The sequence below is a fragment of the Schistocerca serialis genome, chromosome 1 (genome assembly GCF_023864345.2).
Source record: "Schistocerca serialis cubense isolate TAMUIC-IGC-003099 chromosome 1, iqSchSeri2.2, whole genome shotgun sequence".
Taxonomy (NCBI): Eukaryota; Metazoa; Arthropoda; class Insecta; order Orthoptera; family Acrididae; genus Schistocerca; species Schistocerca serialis.
This window is the reverse complement of record NC_064638.1, coordinates 830377829-830392596: the sequence shown is the minus strand read 5'-3', so window position 1 is coordinate 830392596 and position 14768 is coordinate 830377829.

Here is a 14768-nt window from a genome sequence, read left to right as displayed (position 1 = left end):
CCAAAACGGCCTTGCTGTGCTGGTACTGCGAACGGCTGAAAGCAAGGGGAAACTACAGCCGTAATTTTTCCTAAGCGCATGCAGCTTTACTGTATGGTTAAATGATGATGGCGTCCTCTTGGGTAAAATATTCCGGAGGTAAAATAGTCCCCCATTTGGATTTCCGGGTGCGGACTACTCAAGAGGACATCGTCATCAGGAGAAAGAAAACTGGCATTCTACGGATCAGAGCGTGGAATGTCAGATCCCTTAATCGGGCAGGTAGGTTAGAAAATTTAAAAAGGGAAATGGAAAGGTTAAATTAGATATAGTGGGAATTAGTGAAGTTCGGTGGCAGGAGGAACAAGACTTTTGGTCAGGCGAATACGGGATTATAAATACAAAATCAAATAGGGGTAATGCAGGAGTAGGTTTAATAATGAACAAAAAAATAGGAGTGCGAGTAAGCTACTACGAACAGCATAGTGAATGCATTATTGTGGCCAAGATAGACACGAAGCCCATGCCTACTACAGTAGTACAAGTTTATATGCCAACTAGCTCTGCAGATGACGAAAAAATTGAAGAAATGCATGATGAAATCAAAGAAATTATTCCGATAGTGGAGGGAGACGAAAATTTAATAGTCATGTTGTTGTTGTTGTGGTCTTCAGTCCTGAGAGTGGTTTGATGCAGCTCTCCATGCTACTCTATCCTGTGCAAGCCTCTTCATCTCACAGTACCTACTGCAACCTACATCCTTCTGAATCTGCTTAGTGTATTCATCTCTTGGTCTCCCTCTACGATTTTTACCCTCCACGCTGCCCTCCACTGCTAAATTTGTGATCCCTTGATGCCTCTAAACATGTCCTACCAACCGATCCCTTCTTCTAGTCAAGTTGTGCCACAAACTTCTCTTCTCCCCAATCCTATTCAATACCTCCTCATTAGTTACGTGATCTACCCACCTTATCTTCAGCATTCTTCTGTAGCACCACATTTCGAAAGCTTCTATTCTCTTCTTGTCCAAACTAGTTATCGTCCATGTTTCACTTCCATACATGGCTACACTCCATACAAATACTTTCAGAAACGACTTCCTGACCCTTAAATCTATACTCGATGTTAAGAAATTTCTCTTCTTCAGAAACCATTTCCTTGCCATTGCCAGTCTACATTTTATATCCTCTCTACTTCAACCATCATCCGTTATTTTACTCCCTAAATAGCAAAACTCCTTTACTACTTTAAGTGTCTCATTTCCTAATCTAATTCCCTCAGCATCACCCGATTTAATTTGACTACATTCCATTATCCTTGTTTTGCTTTTGTTGATGTTCATCTTATATCCTCCCTTCAAGACACTATCCATTCCGTTCAACTGCTCTTCCAAGTCCTTTGATGTATCTGGCAGAATTACAATGTCATCGGCAAACCTCAAAGTTTTTATTTCTTCTCCATGGATTTTAATACCTACTCCGAATTTTTCTTTTGTTTCCTTTACTGCTTGCTCAATATACAGACTGAATAACATCGGGGACAGGCTACAACCCTGTCTCACTCCTTTCCCAACCACTGCTTCCCTTTCATACCCCTCGACTCTTATAACTGCCATCTGGTTTCCGTACAAATTGTAAATAGCCTTTCGCTCCCTGTATTTTACCCCTGCCACCTTCAAAATTTGAAAAAGAGTATTCCACTCAACATTGTCAAAAGCTTTCTCTAAGTCTACAAATGCTAGAAATGTATGTTTGCCTTTTCTTAATCTTTCTTCTAAGATAAGTCGTAAGGTTAGTATTGCCTCACGTGTTCCAACATTTCTACGGAATCCAAACTGATCTTCCCCGAGGTCCGCTTCTACCAGTTTTTCCATTCGTCTGTAAAGAATTCGTGTTAGTATTTTGCAGCTGTGACTTATTAAACTGATAGTTCGGTAATTTTCACATCTGTCAACACCTGCTTTCTTTGGGATTGGAATTATTATATTCTTCTTGAAGTCTGAGGGTATTTCGCCTGTCTCATGCATCTTGCTCATCAGATGGTAGAGTTTTGTCATGACTGGCTCTCCCAAGGCCATCAGTAGTTTTAATGGAATGTTGTCTATTCCCGGGGCCTTGTTTCGACTCAGGTCTTTCAGTGCTCTGTCAAACTCTTCACGCAGTATCTTATCTCCCATTTCGTCTTCATCTACATCCTCTTCCATTTCCATAATATTGTCCTCAAGTACATCGCCCTTGTATAAACCCTCTATATACTCCTTCCACCTTTCTGCCTTCCCTTCTTTGCTTAGAACTGCGTTGCCATCTGAGCTCTTGATATTCATACAAGTGGTTCTCTTCTCTCCAAAGGTCTCTTTAATTTTCCTGTAGGCAGTATCTATCTTACCCCTAGTGAGACAAGCCTCTACATCCTTACATTTGTCCTCTAGCCATCCCTGCTTAGCCATTTTGCACTTCCTGTCGATCTCATTTTTGAGACGTTTGTATTCCTTTTTGCCTGCTTCATTTACTGCATTTTCGTATTTTCTCCTTTCATCAATTAAATTCAATATTTCTTCTGTTACCAAAGGATTTCTATTAGCCCTCGTCTTTTTACCTACTTGATCGTCTGCTGCCTTCAGTACTTCATCCCTCAGAGCTACCCATTCTTCTTCTACTGTATTTCTTTCTCCCATTCCTGTCAATTGTTCCCTTATGCTCTCCCTCAAATTCTCTACAACCTGTGGTTCTTTCAGTTTATCCAGGTCCCATCTCCTTAAATTCCCACCTTTTTGCAGTTTCTTCAGTTTCAATCTGCAGTTCATAACCAATAGATTATGGTCAGAATCCACATCTGCCCCTGGAAATGTCTTACAATTTAAAACCTGGTTCCTAAATCTCTGTCTTACCATTATATAATCTATCTGATACCTTTTAGTATCTCCAGGATTCTTCCAGGTATACAACCTTCTTTTATGATTCTTGAACCAAGTGTTAGCTATGATTAAGTTATGCTCTGTGCAAAATTCTACAAAGCGGCTTCCTCTTTCATTTCTTCCCCCCAATCCATATTCACCTACTATGTTTCCTTCTCTCCCTTTTCCTACTGATGAATTCCAGTCACCCATGACTATTAAATTTTCATCTCCCTTCACTACCTGAATAATTTCTTTTATCTCGTCATACATTTCATCTATTTCTTCATCATCTGCAGAGCTAGTTGGCATATAAACTTGTACTACTGTAGTACGCATGGGCTTTGAGTCTATCTTGGCTACAATAATGCGTTCACTATGCTGTTTGTAGTAGCTTACCCGCACTCCTATTTTTTTTATTCATTATTAAACCTACTCCTGCATTACCCCTATTTGATTTTGTATTTATAACCCTGTAATCACCTGACCAAAAGTCTTGTTCCTCCTGCCACCAAACTTCACTAATTCCCACTATATCTAACTTTAACCTATCCATTTCCCTTTTTAAATTTTCTAACCTACCTGACCGATTAAGGGATCTGACATTCCACACTCCGATCCGTAGAATGCCAGTTTTCTTTCTCCTGATAACGACATCCTCTTGAGTAGTCCCCGCACGGAGATCCGAATGGGGGACTATTTTACCTCCGGAATATTTTACCCAAGAGGACGCCATCATCATTTAATCATACAGTAAAGCTGCATGTCCTCGGGAAAAATTACGGCTGTAGTTTCCCCTTGCTTTCAGCCGTTCGCAGTACCACAACAGCAAGGCCGTTTTGGTTAATGTTACAAGGCCAGATCAGTCAATCATCCAGACTGTTGCCCCCCTTCAGGAACCACAGGTTTGTCTGGCCTCTCAATAGATACCCCTCCGTTGTGGTTGCACCTATGGTACGGCCATCTGTATCGCTGAGGCACGCAAGCCTCCCCACCAACGGCAAGGTCCATGGTTCATGGGGGGTTAGTAGTCATGGGTGACTGGAATTCGGTAGTAGGAAAAGGGAGAGAAGGAAACATAGTAGGTGAATATGGACTGGAGCTAAGAAATGAAAGAGGAAGCCGCCTGGTAGAATTTTGCACAGAGCACAACTTGATCATAGCTAACACTCGGTTCAAGAATCATAAAAGAAGGCTGTATAGATGGAAGAAGCCTGGAGATACTGACAGGTTTCAGATAGTTTAAGACAGAGATTTAGGAACCAGGCTTTAAATTGTAGGACATTTCCAGGGGCAGATGTGGACTCTGATCACAATCTATTGCTTATGAACTGTAGACTAAAACTAAAGAAACTGCAAAAAGGTAGGAATTTAAGGAGATGGGACCTGGATGAACCAGAGGTTGTACAGAGTTTCAGGGAGAGCATAAGGGAACAATTGACAGGAATGGGTTAAAGAAATACAGTAGAAGAAGAATGGGTAGCTTGGAGGGATGAAGTAGTGAAGGCAGCAGAGGATCAAGTAGGTAAAAAGACGAGGGCTAGTAGAAATCCTTGGGTAACAGAAAAAATATTGAATTTAATTGATGAAAGAAGAAAATATAAAAACGCAGTAAATGAAGCAGGCAAAAAGGAATACAAACGTCTCAAAAATGAGATCGACAGGAAGTGCAAAATGGCTAAGCAGGGATGGCTAGAGGACAAATGTAAGGATGTAGAGGCTTATCTCACGAGGGGTAAGATAGATACAGCTTTCAGGAAAATTAAAGAGACCTTTGGAGAAAAGAGAACCACTTGTATGAATATCAAGAGCTCAGATGGAAACCCGGTTCTAAGCAAAGAAGGGAAAGCAGTAAGGTGGAAGGAGTATATAGAAGGTCTATACACGGGCGATGTACTTGAGGACAATATCACGGAAATAGGAGAGGATGTAGATGAAGATGAAATGGGAGATATGATACTGCTTGAAGAGTTTGACAGAGCACTGAAAGACCTGAGTCGAAACAAGGCCCCGGGAGTAGACAACATTCCATTACAACTACTGACAGCCCTGGGAGAGCCAGTCCTGAAAAAGCTATACCATCTGGTGAGGAAGATGTATGAGACAGGTGAAATACCCTCAGACTTCAAGAAGAATATAATAATTCCAATCCCAAAGAAAGCAGGTGTTGACAGATGTGAAAATTACCGAACTATCAGTTTAATAAGCCACAGCTGCAAAATTCTAACGCGAATTCTTTACAGACGAATGGAAAAACTAGTAGAAGCCGACCTCAGCAAAGATCAGTTTGGATTCCGTAGAAATATTGGAACACGATAGACAATACTGACCCTATGACTTATCTTAGAAGCAAGATTAAGGAAAGGCAAACCTACATTTCCAGCATTTGTAGACTTAGAGAAAGCTTTTGACAATGTTGACTGGAATACTCTCTTTCAAATTCTGAAGGTGGCAGGGGTAAAGTACAGGGAGCGAAAGGCTATTTACAATTTGTACAGAAACCAGATGGCAGTTATAAGAGTTGAGGGACATGAAAAGGAAGCAGTGGTTGGGAAGGGAGTGAGATAGGGTTGTAGCCTTTCCCTGATGTTATTCAATCTGTATATTGAGCAAGCAGTGAAGGAAACAAAAGAAAAATTCGGAGTAGGTATTAAAATCCATGGAGAAGAAATAAAAACTTTGAGGTTTGCCGATGACATTGTAATTCTGCCAGATACATCAAAGGACTTGGAAGAGCAGTTGAACGGAATGGATAGTGTCTTGAAGGGAGGATATAAGATGAACATCAACAAAAGCAAAACGAGGATAATGGAATGTAGTCGAATTAAGTCAGGTGATGCTGAGGGAATTAGATTAGGAAATGAAACACTTAAAGTAGTAAAGGAATTTTTCTATTTGGGGAGCAAAATAAGTGATGATGGTCGAAGTAGAGAGGACATAAAATGTAGACTGGCAATGGCAAGGAAGGCGTTTCTGAACAAGAGAAGTTTGTTGACATCAAATATTGATTTAAGTGTCGGGAAGTCGTTTCTGATAGTATTTGTATGGAGTGTAGCCATGTATGGATGTGAAACATGGACGATAAATAGTTTGGATGAGAAGAGAATAGAAGCTTTTGAAATGTGGTGCTACAGAATAATGCTGATGGTTAGATGGGCAGATCGCATAACTAATGAGGAGGTACTGAATAGGATTGGGGAGAAGAGAAGTTTGTGGCACAACTTGACTAGAAGAAGGGATCGGTTGGTAGGACATGTTCTGAGGCATCAAGGGATCACCCATTTAGTACTGGAGGGCAGCGTGGAGGGTAAAAAACTTAGAGGGAGACCAAGAGATGAATACACTAAGCAGATTCAGAAGGATGTAGGTTGCAGTAGGTACTGGGAGATGATGAAGCTCGCACAGGATAGAGTAGCATGGAAAGCTGCATCAAACAAGTCTCAGGACTGAAGACCACAACAACAACAATAATAATAATCCCCGTGGAGGCCTGGGAAAAAAATAGGCCTCCGGTATGTTCTGCCAGTATTTACTACTATTTACGACAAAAAGAACAAACCACTAATAGGGCTAACCTGCCTTTTAGTGTGATTAGTTGGTTCAGGACAGAACTAATGAAGTCTCGGACAAGCACTGTCATGGTCGGAGACGACGCTTGAACCCTATGCCCGTCCACAATGGTAACGACACTGCTAGCCACACGGAAAATGATTTAAATCCAAATAGAAGTGTTTTGCAGGATATGCTTCCTGCAACCACTCTAGAAGGAAAACAGAGACAGAGGATGAGATGGTCATATACTTAGGAACCAACACCACTGGATACATATCTCAAGCATACACAACATTTATTACCAGATACCCAGAATTAAAATTTATAACAGAACAATGACTAGCTGATCAGATCCGTGTAATAAACAAAAATAACAGGATACCCCAGTCAGAATTAGAAAACATCAAACAACGAGTACAACAAATACTGGAACAAAATAATGCGCAATCTGAAGAGGAAGAAAATACAGCAATGGACTCAAACATCCCAGAGCAAACAAACAAAGAACAACACACATCAATTAAACAATCATAGGAAAACAAAATCTTAAGACAGCAACCAGAACAAGCACAAATAGAACACGAAGTGACACACATGTTACACTCCTGGAAATGGAAAAAAGAACACATTGACACCGGTGTGTCAGACCCACCATACTTGCTCCGGACACTGCGAGAGGGCTGTACAAGCAATGATCACACGCACGGAACAGCGGACACACCAGGAACCGCGGTGTTGGCCGTCGAATGGCGGTAGCTGCGCAGCATTTGTGCACCGCCGCTGTCAGTGTCAGCCAGTTTGCCGTGGCATACGGAGCTCCATCGCAGTCTTTAACACTGGTAGCATGCCGCGACAGCGTGGACGTGAACCGTATGTGCAGTTGACGGGCTTTGAGCGAGGGCGTATAGTGGGCATGCGGGAGGCCGGGTGGACGTACCGCCGAATTGCTCAACACGTGGGGCGTGAGGTCTCCACAGTACATCGATGTTGTCGCCAGTGGTCGGCGGAAGGTGCACGTGCCCGTCGACCTGGGACCGGACTGCAGCGACACACGGATGCACGCCAAGACCGTAGGATCCTACGCAGTGCCGTAGGGGACCGCACCGCCACTTCCCAGCAAATTAGGGACACTGTTGCTCCTGGGGTATCGGCGAGGACCATTCGCAACCGTCTCCATGAAGCTGGGCTACGGTCCCGCACACCGTTAGGCCATCTTCCGCTCACGCCCCAACATCGTGCAGCCCGCCTCCAGTGGTGTCGCGACAGGCGTGAATGGAGGGACGAATGGAGACGTGTCGTCTTCAGCGATGACAGTCGCTTCTGCCTTGGTGCCAATGATGGTCGTATGCGTGTTTGGCGCCGTGCAGGTGAGCGCCACAATCAGGACTGCATACGACCGAGGCACACAGGGCCAACACCCGGCATCATGGTGTGGGGAGCGATCTCCTACACTGGCCGTACACCACTGGTGATCGTTGAGGGGACACTGAATAGTGCACGGTACATCCAAACCGTCATCGAACCCATTGTTCTACCATTCCTAGACCGGCAAGGGAACTTGCTGTTCCAACAGGACAATGCACGTCCGCATGTATCTCGTGCCACCCAACGTGCTCTAGAAGGTGTAAGTCAACTACCCTGGCCAGCAAGATCTCCGGATCTGTCCCCCATTGAGCATGTTTGGGACTGGATGAAGCGTCGTCTCACGCGGTCTGCACGTCCAGCACGAACGCTGGTCCAACTGAGGCGCCAGGTGGAAATGGCATGGCAAGCCGTTCCACAGGACTACATCCAGCATCTCTACGATCGTCTCCATGGGAGAATAGCAGCCTGCATTGCTGCGAAAGGTGGATATACACTGTACTAGTGCCGACATTGTGCATGCTCTGTTGCCCATGTCTATGTGCCTGTGGTTCTGTCAGTGTGATCATGTGATGTATCTGACCCCAGGAATGTGTCAATAAAGTTTCCCCTTCCTGGGACAATGAATTCACGGTGTTCTTATTTCAATTTCCAGGAGTGTAGATATAGAAGAAAAATTTCAGCTGACATATGTAGAATACAAAAACACAAATACAGACATTAGACCATTCTTGCATAGAGCACCAAGTAACCCACAAGTCGAAACAACAACAACAACAACTATCAACACAATCATACACAACAAAATAAATGAAAATACAACTATGGAAGAGTTACAACTACTGATTTATATAGGAGCACTCACTACACTAAATATACACACTAGGCAGAGATCAGAACCAACCAACACACAGAAGAAACCCACAAAACCAGTATGGCAACACAGGCTACAGATCAGAATAGAAAAACTGAGAAAAGACATCGGACAGCTAACACTATAAGAAATGAAATATCAAACAAAAAATGAAAAAGGTTAGGTAAAAATCTCACAACAAGAAGCGATAGAGCAATTATATGAAAAGAAGCAGAAATTACAACCATTGGCCAAATGACTTAGAAGATACAACAAAAGTGAAAATAGAAGGAAACAAAACCAAACATTCAACACAAACCAAAAGAAATTTTACCAGACAATAGATAACACACACATTAAAATAGACAATCCACCAAACATAACAGACATGGACCACTTCTGGAGCAACATATGGTCAAACCTGGTACAACATAACAGACATGCATGGTGGATACAAGCAGAAACAGACACATACAAGATGATACCACAAATGCCAGAAGTGATAATTTTGCAACATGAAGCCACCCGAGCAATTAATGCTACGCACAGTTGGAAAGCCCCTGGAAAAGGTAAAATAGCAAATTTCTGGCTACAGAAGTTCACCTCAACACATTCACATATGACTAAATTATTTAACAGTTACATTGCACACCCATACACAGTCCCTGATACACTTACACAAGGAATAACTTATCTGAAACCTAAAGATCAAGCAGACACAGCAAACCCAGCAAAATATCGCCCGTAACATGCCTACCAACAAAATACAAAATATTACCTTCAGTCATTACACAGAAATTAATGGCACATACGACACAGAACAAAATTATAAATGAAGAACAAAAAGGCTGCTGCAAAGGAGCACGAGGATATAAAGAGCAACTGATAATAGATGCAGAGGTGACATATCAAGCTAAAACTAAACAAAGGTCGTTACACTATGCATACATTGATTACCAAAAAGCTTTTGATAGTGTACCCCACTCATGGTTACTACAAATATTGGAAATATACAAAGTAGATCTTAAATTGATACAGTTCCTAAACATAGTAATGAAAAATAGGAAAACCGCACTTAATATCCAAACAAATTCAAATAATATCACATCACAGCAAATACAGATTAAGTGTGGAATATACCAAGGAGACTCATTAAGTCCTTTCTGGTTCTGCCTTGCTCTGAACCCACTATCCAACATGCTAAATAATACAAATTATGGATATAATATTACTGGAACATACCAACACAAAATCACACATTTGCTATACATGGATGATCTAAAAATAGTGGCACCAACAAATCAACAACTCAACCAATTACTAAAAGATAACAGAAGTATTCAGCAATGATATAAATATGGCTTTTGGAACAGACAAATGTCAGAAAAATAGCATAGTCAAGGGAAAACACACTAAACAAGAAGATTACATATTGGATAACCACAGTGACTGCACAGAAGCAATGGAAAAAACAGATGCCTATAAATGTCTAGGATACACAAAAAAATAGGAATAGATAATACAAATACTAAAGAAGAACTAAAAGAAAAATATAGACAAAGACTAACAAAAATACTGAAAACAGAATTGACAGCAAGAAACAAGACAAAAGCTATAAATACTTACGCTATACCAATATTGACCTACTCATTTGGAGTAGTGAAATGGAGTAACACAGACCTATAAGCACTCAATACACTTACACGATCACAATGCCACAAATATAGAATACATCACATACATTCCGCAACAGAAAGATTCACATTAAGCAGAAAGGGGATTTATCGACATAAGAAAACCTAATTATGGACAGGTAGACAATTTAAGAAAATTCTTTATAGAACGAGCAGAAACTAGCAAAATACACAAAGCAATCACTCATATAAATACATCAGCTACACCACTGCAATTTCATAACCACTTCTACAACCCTTTAGATCACATAACATCAACAGATATGAAGAAAGTAAATTGGAAAAAGAAAACACTACATGGCAAGCACCTGTATCATCTAACACAGCCACACATCGATCAGGACGCATCCAACACATGGCTAAGAAAAGGCAATATATACAGTGAGATGGAAGGATTCAAGATTGCAATACAGGATCAAACAATAAACACCAGATATTACAGCAAACATATTATTAAAGATCCCAATACCACAACAGATAAATGCAGACTTTGCAAACAACAAATAGAAACAGTAGATCACATCATAAGCGGATGTACAATACTAGCAAATACAGAATACACCAGAAGACATGACAATGTAGCAAAAATAATACATCAGCAACTTGCCATACAACATAAACTAATAAAACAACACGTTCCTACATCAAGTATGCACCACAAAATGTTCTGGAGAATGATGAATACAAATTACACTGGAACAGAACCTTTATAACAGATAAAACAACACCACATAACAAACCTGACATCATACTTGCCAATAAAAAGAAGAAATTAACACAACTAATCGAAATATCCATACCCAATACAACAAATATACAGAAGAAAACAGGAGGAAAATTGAAAAACACATCCAACTGGCTGAGGAATTCAAGGAAATGTGGCATCAGGATAAAGTTGACATTATACCAATTATACTATCAACTACAGGAGTCATACCACACAATATCCACCAGCACATCAAGGCAATACAGCTACATCCAAACGTACATATACAACTACAGAAATCTGTAATTATTGATACATGTTCAATTACCCGAAAGTTCCTAAATGCAATGTAACATATACCGTACAGTTAAAAGGAAGTCTCGCTTGATCAAGGTCCACGTCACTTTCCATTTTTAACCAGACGTAACGTCTGAGAAAGGAAGGAAATAATAATAATAATTACTGTTTCATATTTGATAATGTCATTACTGAAACAATATTTTTAAAGCAATATAACTATTATGATACTTGTACAGAAAAACTGGCAAACCCATGCATAGAGAGTATGAGAGAGGACTTTACAGTTCTAAACTTGGTAGATAAAATAATACACGAAAGTATTTGTTCTAGTCAAACTGATTTCTTTGTATTTGAAATTTATTGTGACACCTGGTACATTAGTGTTCATGTACCCTCAGCAAACTATGACAAAAATTTTCTAGAAAATCATTCAGGTTAAGGACATCGTATAACATTGTGAAAGTGCACAATATGATGTTGGAGGATTAAACATGAAAAAACAGCCATATGGATGCCCCATTTGCTGAATTATAATGAAAAGCAATGGTGAAAATGAATTTCTGAGCTGTTTCAAATAAAATACTGCTGATTTTTTATTGTAAATAAGATGTGCACCAACCATTTCATGGTCTAAATGAAACTGCATTGGAAGAAGTTTGTATAGGTTGCTGGCCTTGCAACAAATAGACAAAGTGGGTTTCAGCTGCCAAAACAGCAATGTCCAAATTTTACAGGGCTATAAGAATGGAGTTTTCTTGAAAAGAATAAAACAGCGTATTGCAAATATTGCCATGTTTCCTACACTAAATTGTTGAAAAGGTTGGTGGAAAGACACTTGGGGGGGGGATTGGGGGGGGACAGGAGGGTGAGTGGGGGGAGGGGTGAGGGGGGGGACAGGAGGGTGAGGGGGGGACAGGAGGGTGAGGGCGGGTGAGAGGGAAGGGGGGACAGGGGGGAGGGTGGGAGGAAGGGAGGGAGAGTCAGTCAGTCAGCTGTTTGGTGAAATGATGTGTCTGAAAGTAGGAAATAAAATAGAAAAATTGAAGAACCATTGAATGATGCTCAAAATCAGTTACAGAAAATGAGGTGCCAACTGATAATGTCAAGTTCAATCACATATACACATGATATTTGCTGTACACAATTTCAAGTATCATTCAAAGGCACATCAAATGTTTCTAAAACATATTTTATTTCTTGCTTCTGGAAAATCATTTCACAATCTATTTGACTTTTTTCTCAATTTTTTTTCAATTTCAAGTTCTGTTTACAAAGTATTAAATACTGTTTCACTTGCACAGACAGTATAGTCTGCAAAGATATATATATATATATTTTTTTTTTTTTTTTGCTTTTTTTAAATTAAATTTTTATTTTGTTCATAAACTGCAACACCTTCTAAACTTTTGCTAATTAAGGCCACAAAAGCATCATCTTTTCAGAGTGTATTTCTGACCAAAAAACAAGTCTGGTGGCCTGAGTCCATGGTTTTTGTTAATCTTGCCTTTGCATTTTTGTGATTTTACTTCCATACAAACTTTCATCCTTCAACACACATTTCTTTCCGTCTAACCGAGAAGTGAAATATCAAATTTCATAGCTTTAAAAATTTAATGCAATGAAATATTTTCTTAAAAATATTCATCAACTACTTCTCAGCCATGGCGACTGGTGCTAGTTACGCTCCACATGCAACACTGATATCGACACTCGTCTGGTCTTTTATCTCTAACTGTTCCACCTTTGGTTTTCCAGGTTGCCATGTGGCCGGGTCTCTCTCTCTGCGGTCGGCGTTCAATGAGCCAACATGTTTTGAAGGCAGACCCTTGTCTCGATCCGCTGTGCCTGGGCCTCACCGACCTTGTCGCGCACACGGTGCTGATTAGTTGAAACGTTTGCATGCAAAATGGTGGCGAGTACGTCACCTCATGCTGGACATCATCTCATCGCGTAACTGGAAGCATAAAGTTATGTATGATTCATATTCTGCTGTTAACTTGTGAAAGTTATCATGGCATGTTGTATCTACCAGAGATCAGTTACGGATGGTTTTGAATAAGAGAGTGTTATACGAAACTTACTAAGTCTAAGGCTTCGAAGTGTTGTTTCCGCGGAGCGGAATCTAATAATTTCAGCAAATACAAAAGGGAACAGAGTTTTACTGCTTGTTTTAAAGGTTCCTTGCATTGTTAATTTGATGTGGTATGTTAACTATTGTACTCTTCGCCCAGTTTTGGTTTTAGACTTTCTTTTAATATGAAGGGCAGAGCTTTTGTTAAGTCAGTGTAATTTTAATTGTTCTTTTATTCGGTAAATGTCCCAGTTTGGTTTTCAGTTATGTTACAGATAGTCACGTAGTTAGTAAGACTTGCATGGTCTTGAAAAAGGTTAATCACAAGCTGAATTTGTCCGCCAAGTGGATTATTTGCTGTTGCAGAAATGGTCTGGTATGTGGGACAGATGGTGTTTGTCGCCTTGGTGGGCAGGCTGAGATCGTGTGTGTTTGGCTTGTTTTCTGTCCTGGCTTGCCGCCTGATCATCTTCGAAATAGCTTGGTGGTTGCTTTCTACTCATTTGTTCCAAGTACCACTGTGCGTAAGACGCACTTCCGTCCTTCAGTTAAATATCCGGCCTGTCCCCCAGGATGGACATCTTTTCATAAGCAACTCAAGGTGAATCATTAGTATTGTGTAAATTTTGGTTATGTAAGCAATGAACTTGATAGTGTGCTTATGGTGGTGACTGACTTTGATCCTTTTGCAATCAGATCTAATTATTATCTTTAAAACACTGTTCATTGTATTAATTCATGATCTAATCACACAGTTTTTCTAAGTTTGGTGAAGGACAAGCGTCCCAAATTTAAAGACTTGATCTTTGGTAATTCCATTTGTATCTTTTTAAGGAGGGGGTGGGCAGACAGTTAAAGTCAGTTGCATATTTTCTTAAGAGGGCAAAGGTCTGAATTAAATTTTTATATTGTTACTCTGATTCTGTAATAATGAAATTTGTTCTTTAGTTGAAATTAAAATTATGTACCAAGCACAAGTTTGTCCATTAGCAAAGATCCCTAACTTCCTATCTCCTTTGAGTAGCTGTGGTTAAATTGCAACTTTGGTTTCTCTAGCACGTAACTTGAGCAGAAACACAGTTCAACTTCACTCCCTTACAGTTAAACTTCCAACCGAGAAGTAAAATACCACTTTTCCTACATGTAGTTTTAAAAATGCTTTAGTAGTTCTTTAATAAACATTTAATTAAAAAAAAACTTTCACCCTTTATTTCATACCCATTATTGTTACATTTTCAAAAATCCAGAAACACTAGCTACAAGATTACCTTAATAGTGACATTGTTCAAAAAACGTTTCATCCCCTATTTCACCCTCTTAGGGGTGGAATTTCGAAAAATTCCTTCATAAACATTGCT